The following is a 9,586-nucleotide window of genomic DNA, read 5'->3' as shown; positions in this document are numbered from 1 at the left end:
TAATTTCAAACTTCGGCAAGTTAAAAAATACTGTTTGAGAGGGCCACATAGTGTGGCTAAGGGCTTCTTTGGGATTGCATTTGAGATGTTTAAAAGTGCTTCTAACACTCAAAGTCCGTTTGAAAAAAAAAAAAAAAAAGTTTTTAAGGGTTCAAAAAGCCTAAAAATGTCCACAAAGCACTTTTGACAAAAGCTCAAAAATAAAGCTTTTGTCCAAAAGCTATTTTCAATTTAAAAGCTTTATTTTTCAAATAAACTCTAAAACTCTTTATCTGTGGCATTGGACAAAATGATGGATGCTTTTGTGCTAACAATAACAGTTGAGGGTGATTGGTGATACTTTTAACAAATGGAATAATTTTTTTAAAATAATTATGAAGAAATGTATTTGAGCATTCTTGGTTTGAATGATGCTTGCAAGTTGCCAATAATCTCTTGATATCAGTGAGCAGCTAATAAGTTAGTTGACTTAGTTTACTATCTGACATTCGATATATACACTCTTTTGTGATATGTGTAGGTCTGAGTCTCAGAATTTTCTTACAGTTCATATTGGGGAAGAGTGATCATTTTTCTGAGTTATGAGTTGTATATATCTGTCATTATATACTGGAGACAAATAATCTTTAAATGTTATGTTGGAGAATGCATTTTCATTGACAAGCAAATCACAAGCACTAAATACAGACAGTTCGCATCAAAATGGATATTAGAGGTTTTTTTTATTATCTCTTTTCTCTGGTTACATACAACTAACTATCCAAAACCCTGGAATTATGAAAACAGCATACCAGAGAGCTGAAAGATGTGATAAACCCTCTTATGAGAAGCTGGAGGTTGCAGAGGGTGGAAATGATGCGAGTATGGAGCATTTCTCACCAACATGGGAAGGACCTCCTGAGTTCCGCAGTATCTTCGATGATTCAATGTGGGAGGTTGATATATCTGCCATGCTCAAGGACGCGGTGAAAGCTAGCTCCCCAAATCAGAGAGACAAAAAATAAAGTTTGCAGGCTGTGCCTTCTTTCCCTTCTCTTACCCCATACAATAATTTTGGTATTGCTGTAAATAGTAGAGGTTTTGTCTCCTATTAATGACAGTAGCCATAACAATGTCTGACTATAACATGCTTGCGGCTATAATTTTTATTTTTTATTTTTTATTTAGACTCATGAATAAACTGGTAATATTTGACTTGTGCCACTATCGTGAATTTGACTCTTCACTTTAATCTGAAAGAGATGGAAAGTGCTCAATATATATGAGTTTGGCAAACCCTCTTTCCTTTTCTTTCCCTTCTTCTCACTTCTAAGGGGAAAAAAAATTAACATCTTTTCAAAACAATTTTTTTTACTATTTTCTCACAAAAGTTATTATCTTATTTCGCTTTTATATTGCATCATTTATTTTTTATTATTATTCAAGCAAAAAACTCAAAACTTATTTTACTTTTTATGTTATGTCAATACTTCATACTTATCAAACTGATCACTGACTGTAGTAGAGGTATGGTAATTTCATTGAGGATGCAAAGATTATCTTGCACAGACTTAATTGGAAGATGGTGCACACAAAAAAGGATGCAAATATGGTGACACGTACTTTGGCAAAGGTGGCGCTCTAAACATCTATTGAGAATGTATCTTGAATTTTTGCATGTCATTGTATGCTTGGATAGTTTGTAATATCTTATTTGTAAGAATGAAATTTCACTTAAAAAAAAATGGTTTGCCAAATACGCCGTTAAAAATTATAAGGTAAAGTCCACATACCCTCCTCAAATTACCATCCAATTGACAATGTCTCTCCCAAGCTTTCAATTGTAAGAATGTCTCATCCAAATTACTAAAACATTGTCAATGTCCCTCCTCAAGACTACCAATAAGACAAAAATGCCCTTATAGATTTCTCAATAAGACAAAAATACCCCTATAAATTTTTTAAAAAAATTGATTTTTTAAAAAAACGAAAAATTTTAATTTAAAAATAGTATTTTAAAAAAAAAAACAATTTTTTTAAAACAAAAATTTTTAATTTTTTTTTTTAAATGGAAATTTTTATTTTAAAAAAAACTATTTTTTTTTATTTAGTTTTAAAAAACAAAAAATTTCATTTTATTAAACGAAAATTTTATTTTTTTTAAACGTAAATTTTTATTTAAATAAAAATATAAAACAAAAATAAAAATAAAATAAAAACGAAAATTTTCAATTTTTTTTTTAATTTTTTTCTTATAAAATTGATTTAAAAAATTATTATTATTATTTTTTGTTAGTTTTAGGTTTTTTCTAGAAGTTTTAGTTAATTTTTTTTATTATTATTATTTTTTAATTTTACTAAGGGTAATTTCGTCATTATGGGGAACATTGACAATTTTTGGTAGTTTGAGGGGAGACATTGTCACTATTGAAAGTTTGGGGAAAACATTATCAATTAAGTGGTAGTTTGAAGGAGTCATGTGCACTTTCTCCAAAATTCTAACAGAAAGTGGAAAGAATCCTAAAAATTGAGGACTTGATCACATGCAGATGAAAAAAATAGTTCAAATTTTACATGTGCTACAAGAGTTATCATTTGGTAATGCTTAAATTGTTATGGGCAGCTTACATTTATCACATTTAGATTGTGTTACAGATAAGGTTAGAAGTTGTTTTAAAATGTAAAATAGGATTTTATTTAATAAGAATTAGTAGGTATTTTTATCAATTGGGATTCAAATTAGTTGTATTATTAGTTTGAGTATTATCTACCTTATCTTTTTGCAAATTCGATTAAAACCTAATGAACCCTGAATTTTTATAACTTTTTATTTATATACATATTTTTTATGGGTATTTTGAGAATTTTAACTATTTAATGGAAAACTCTAACAGGAGGGGATATTGCAAAAAATTGAATCGATACCTTAAATTGATAATTTTTGAATTTCTGGAGGATAATTTCAAAAAGCGTGAAAATTTAGGGGATTAAGTAATGTTTCTCCTAATAAAAATCATTCAAAAAGTTTGAATTCAAACTTAGGTTTGAAGGAGGCCTAAGTTTTCTCTAAAAAACGACCCTAATTTATCCAGTAACGCAACTTGATATATACGTTCATATCGGATTTAAAGTAGCACAAGAATACACTCAAAATAGGATAATACTAGACATCCTAATACTTTTTCACAAATTTCTTTTTCCAAATGATCTGATCCATTCAATAAATAAATAGATTTATATTGTTTTTTTTTTTTTTAAATAAATGTGGGGTCCAGATCATTTGAGAATAATGAAAGTAGAATATATATATATATATAGTTAAAATACTGAAGCGGATGTAGGTGCGTTTAAAAAGTGAGTAGTTAAAATTAGGGCTGAAATAGCGGTTGCGGTTAGCGGTTAGTGGCTAAAACCGCTAACCGCAACCGCCTAGGCGGTTAGTAAAAATTACTAACCGCCTCCGCTAACCGGATAGCGGTTAACCGCTTTGTGATAACCGCTTTTTCCTAACCGCTTTTTTTTGGCTTTTTTTTGGACCGGTTTTGGGCCAATTTTGGACCTGTTTTGGGCCAATTTTGGCCCGGTTTTCAGCTCACTTTAATCTTTTTTTTTTGCTCATTTTGAACCTTTTTTTTTTGTTTTTTTTTTTCCCTTTTCATGGCCATTTTAGCATTAAAAATTGCTATATACCAAAATCTTGTTGGCCACCTTCTACAAATCTACACATCATACAATATAATGATAAAATTACAACAAAATCATTACTTCACTTGTAGTCTTATACACAACATACACAACACTTGAAACTCTCAAAATCCCAAAATTCTGATACATATAATGTTGCTTGCAAATTGTAATAAACAAACTTTGGATTACCTGTAAAAAAAAAAAAAAAAAAAAAAAAAAGTACAATGTTTGGCCGAAACCCTAGCTACTTGGGCCTAATCCTCTAATAATCTTGTGTAAAACTGTAAATGGTGTAAAAATCAAAATCAAGTTAATAACTTACCTTGCTTGGCGCCGAGAGACGGCGAGTTGAGAGAGGGAGCGACGGAGACGGCGAGTTGAGAGATGGAGCGACGGAGACGGTGAGTTGAGAGAGAGAGCGAGGGAGAGTCGGAGACAGCGAGTTGAGAGAGAGAGAGAGAGCGAGAGAGACGGAGACGGAGTTGTGAGAGAGGCTGGCTTGAGATGAGAGGCGGCAGAGACGATCGCAGATGCAGGGAGGGAGAAGGAGCTTCAGATTTTAGGGTTCGTTTTGCACTTCTATATAATAAAAAATTAATAAAAAAAAAACATTAAAACCGACGTTAGGGGGAATCGAACCCCAGTACTTTCGTTGGCAAACTCGCATATGTACCACTACGCTGCAATGCCTCATTGCAATTTACTATATGAAATATATATATATAATATAAATATATATTATATTTTAAAAAAGCGGTTAGCGGTTAGTGGGTTTCCAAAACCCACTAATCGCTAACCGCAACCGCCTAGGCGGTTAGCGGTTTTTACTAACCGCTTTCAAAGCGGTTAGGCGGTTAGGCGGTTAGCGGTTATAGCGGTTAACGGTTAGCGGTTGCGGTTAGGCGGTTTTAAATTTCAGCCCTAATCATCATGGGGTTATGAGGGCTGCCTGGAACCAGATACGCAAAGGTTGTTTGGATCCCACAGCAGCGGAAGGTATGGCTGCGTTGCTGGCCATCCAGACGTGCGTGGAACTGGGCTTCTCAAAGGTCCAATTGGAGGGTGATGCAAAGAGCATTATTGAAGCAGTAAAGTCAGGGGAGCCAGATGACAGTGCCACGGGCCAACTCACAGCGGATATTCGATCCATGGTAGGGGCTATTCCAGATTGGGAGATGATTCATACACGGAGAGAGGCCAACCAGGTGGCTCATTGTTTAGCTAGAGCTGCTATTATACACTCAATGGATAAGGTGTGGCTTTATGACCCACCAGACTGTATACGTGATCATCTGCAAGCAGATCTTTCTGCTTTGCTTATTTCAACATAAATACAAGGCACCGGCTTTTATCATAAAAAAAGAAGATAAAATTACAATGTCAGTGAAATTTCAACATCCTTTTTATTTTTTTTCACATCGTATTCCACTATAAATTGCACTTTATAGCTTTTCATTTTTCTCAACACTTTTTTTTTTTTTTCCTCTTGAGTCTTATTATTTCATTTTTTTTTTAAGATCCAATTATTATTTATGTTCTTGAATCAAGTGATAAGTCATTCTATATTTGATAACTCACAAAAAAAGAAAAAAGAAGTTTTAAACGAAATTTTACAAATAAAAGAAAGTGTTCTAATTGACATATTAAATTATATAAAAATATTTGATTTTTTTGATTTTTTTGATTTTTTTTTTTTATCGCTTATAAATTTTATTAACAATATATGTTACAGTTGTTTACGAATAAATAATTTTTTTTCAAAATTAAATTTGATAAAAACCAACTTAAGCAACATTAGTAATTACACAAATAAAAAGTAAGAATAATGATTTTTAAATAAAAAATATAATATAAATATTAAAATAAATATAAAATAATTTAAATTTAAATATAAGAAAAAAGACCCACTTAAATATAAGGAGGAAAAAAAAAAAAAAAATCTTCTTCATTTCATTTAAACGAAGAGTATCCAGTCAGTGAAGGATTATTTTTGTTTTTTCATTTTTTAAGATCGAGAAAAATACCATTCCACTATGGATCTGGCTTACATGCTGTTATTTTAATAATAACATGTATGCTGTAGTTGAATCAACGATCAAGATTGAATTTTAAAGTTGACATACTTTTAGAAGCATTTAATAAGAGAGAAAAAATGATTTTTTTTTTTGAGAAATTCAATCTTAACCGTTGATTAAACTACAGCATACATGCTGTTATTTTAATAACAGCAAATAAGCCAAATCCTTTTACTATAATTAATTGAATATTTTTCAATTCAAATGAAATAAAGTAGAGAAAGGTCCAAATTCCCAAATCTACAGAACGCCGGCGCCGGCCCTTGACATTTGTAAAGTAGGTAATAAAAGTTGAAGCCATTAGCAGATTCTTCTTCAAAGCTAGACACGAGTAATTAAGCAGAAAAGGCAGGAGAGAGCATTTGCATTATATTGCAACCAGATGGGGTCTGACGAGCATATTGTAATGCTACCATACATGGCACATGGCCATCTCATACCCTTTTTGGCACTCGCAAAGCAGCCGCAACGAAGAAGTACTGGCTTCACCATCACCATTGCCAGTACCAAGCTCAATATCCAGTACCTCCGTTCCACCATTTCTACAGATTCTAATTCCTCCATCCGCCTCGACGAGCTCCCCTTCTGCAGCTCCGACCACGACTTACCACCCAAAACAGAGAACACTGAGAACTTGCCTCCTAACAAGATTGTGAACCTCTTTCATGCTTCGATGAGTCTCAAAGATCCTTTCCAGCGCCTTGTCCGTGACATCATTGACAAAGAAGGGCGGCCTCCGCTCTGTATAATTTCAGACGTGTTCTTTGGATGGGCTGTTGATGTTGCAAAGAGTGTAGGCACTGTGAATGTTACATTCGCCACAGCAGGTGCCTATGGCACTATGGCCAGCAGCTCCTTGTGGCTCAACCTCCCACATCGCTTTACAGATTCCGACGAGTTCCCGCTGCCGGGGTTTCCTGAAAGCTGTCGTTTCCAACGCTCTCAGCTGCATCCGTTTCTAAGACACGTGGTCTACATTTATGCAGCCGCAGATTTCACATTGTTTGGAGTCTTGTGGGTGGTTGTGTAACTCGGTCGAGGAAATTGAGCCTTTGGGCCTACAACTTCTCAGAAAATTTATCAAACTTCCTGTTTGGACTATTTACAAACATCCGTCCTCTTCACGTTCAAGTATTTCCAGACAACGTGCCGGGAAAGAGCCCGGATTGGCTCCTTAAAAATGCATCGAGTGGCTTGATTTACAGAGTCCTGATTCGGTTCTCTACATTTCTTTCGGCTCTGAGAACACAATCGGTGCCTCCCAGATGATGGAATTAGCTATTGGGTTGGAGGAGAGCGGAAAAGCTTTCATTTGGGCCATAAGGCCCCCGCTTGGATTCGACCTGAACGGTGGATTCAGAGCAGAATGGTTGCCGTAAGGGTTTGAAGAACGAATGAGGGAAAGCAAACGAGGGTTGTTGGTGCGCAACTGGGCGCCCCAGCTGGACATTCTGTCGCACAAATCGACCGGAGCTTTTCTGAGCCACTGCGGGTGGAACTCGGTGCTGGAGAGCTTAAGCCAGGGCGTGCCGATTATAGGGTGGCCGATGGCGGCGGAGCAGGCGTACAATTCAAAGATGCTGGTGGAGGAGATGGGTTTGAGTGTTGAGCTGAGTAGAGGGATTCAGGGTGTTCTTGTGGGGGAGGAAGTGAAGAGGGTGATAGAGTTGGTTATGGAGACCGAGGGGAAAGGCGAGGGTATGAGGAAGAAGGCTGCTGAGGTTAAAGAGCGGATATTGTCAGCAATAAGAGACGAGGGAGAAGAGAGGGGCTCTTCGGTCAAAGCGTTGGATGACTTTGTGAGGACTATTCTTTCCAAGAGACCACAACAATCAACCATGCTGAATTTGGGTACAAATATTTAATTAAGGGAAATTATAGATTAGTTATTAAGTAATTTAGGGGGGAAAATGCATGAATATAATAATCGCCTGCACTGATTACTCGCGTTGATTCACCGCATCCGCATTTTCTTTATATATATTTGTGTTTTGAATTTCAGATATTATTTATGTTTTATATATTTGCTAGATTTGTAGTGTTGTATTTTATTTTTAGGAAACTCTTTTGATTTTGTATTTGCCTTCTATGTTGCTCTTTTTTGTATTATTATTATTATAAATATGCGCATAGATATAGATAATAATCGCATAATACAAATACCTAAAAGTGATAATTGCAGCAAAGGCAGATATTGCTAATAACTACATGTGTATCTGCATTTTTACCCCTAGTAAGTATTACTATATAAGCTTTATTTTGAAAGAGAGATTGTATATATATTATCTGGATTTGACCTTTTATTGAATAACTTGATTCAAAATTGATCAAATCAATTCTTAACATTTAATTTGTTATCAAATCACTTCATTTTACTCACCTCTATTTACTTTTCTAGTGGTCATCATATCAACCACATGTTACAATGGACCGCTAAGTACCTTGACGTCAAGTCATAAAATGCCACATCACTAATTCTGTTGTTATAAAATGGGAGCCACCACCCTTCAACTATGTAAGGGGGTTGCACAACCACCTCCATGAGTTGTACGAAGGGGTGGCAACATGGTCACCTCATATGTTATAAGAAGGTTGGTCATGTGGGAGGTGGTGGCCACGCAATCATTTCATGACTCACATTAGCCTTTTTTTTTTTTTTTTTTTCACCAAAATTAATGCTTTGCTTGTGGGACACGTCACTACAAAAAATGGAGTTTTTCTTAACTTGATATTTTTTAGGTGGCCTGACATGTCACTAAACTCTAATGACGTGTGTCAGGCGTTAAAATTTAGGATGTCAAAAACGAAAAAATTTTGACGTGTTACTGTTCAACATGTCAATAATTATTGACGTGTCAAAAAGTGGCACATAAAAAATAATTATTGACGTGTTAATTTCTGACACGTTAATAATTTATTGATGTGTCAGTTTTGACATGTAAATAATTTATTGACGTGTCAAAATTGACACGCCAATAAATTTGTTGACGTACCAATTTTGAAACGTCAATAAAATTTAAAAATGATTAAATTATTATTTTTTTAAATTTTTTTCACCAATACCCACAACCAATCCACCATCTCCGGAGAGCATCGTACCTGCCAACATCGCCGACCGTTTCTTCTTTCTTTCTTCCAAACCCTTTCTTCTTCTTTTAACCGCTTTTGAAAGTGGTTATTGAGTTTTTGAAAACCACTAACCGCTAACCGCTTTATATATATATATATATATATATATATATATAGTTTTATTTTATATATATATGTTTTGTACAAGACTACAGTGAAGTGATGATTTACAAAAATTGTTGTAATTTTATTTGTATTATATGTTGTATAGATTCATAGAAGGTGACCAATAAGGATTTTGGTATATAGCAATTTTTAATGCTAAAATGGCTATGAAAAGAAAAAAGACATTGTTTAAAGTGAGCGCCAAAACCGGCCAAAAAACAAAGAAAGCCCAATAAAAGGCAAAAAAAAAAGCGGTTAGTAAAAAAACGGTTATTCGGATGCGGTTAACTGCTAACCAGGCGGTTAACCGCCTAGCGGTTAGCGGTTTTAGCCACTAACCGCAACCGCATTTTAACCCCTACTTCTTTTCTTCATACAGAGAAAACCAGAAAAAACCGCCGACGAAAAAACAAAACCAAAGCTCCAAATCCATCCCACCAGCAGTTTCTTCTTTCTTTCCCCCAAACCCTCCTTTTTTCTTTCTCCCAAACCCAGCATCGCCAAAGCAACATAGACCCAACAAAATCAACAATTTATTTTTTTTCGCATTCAGCTACTTCAACAACCCAATCATAATATTTGTTTCAATTTCTGCAATCAACAACCTATTC

At 34.6% G+C, this 9,586-nt stretch overlaps 1 pseudogene; it reads left to right on the top strand.

The window, feature by feature from the left end:
• The first annotated feature begins 6,103 nt into the window (after window positions 1-6,103).
• LOC132188329 (UDP-glycosyltransferase 92A1-like) lies at window positions 6,104-7,792 on the top strand (annotated as a pseudogene).
• The last annotated feature ends 1,794 nt before the right edge of the window (window positions 7,793-9,586 follow it).

This window comes from Corylus avellana, chromosome ca7, assembly GCF_901000735.1.
Source record: "Corylus avellana chromosome ca7, CavTom2PMs-1.0".
Classification (NCBI taxonomy): domain Eukaryota; kingdom Viridiplantae; phylum Streptophyta; class Magnoliopsida; order Fagales; family Betulaceae; genus Corylus; species Corylus avellana.
This window is presented reverse-complemented; position numbering and strand designations above follow the sequence as displayed.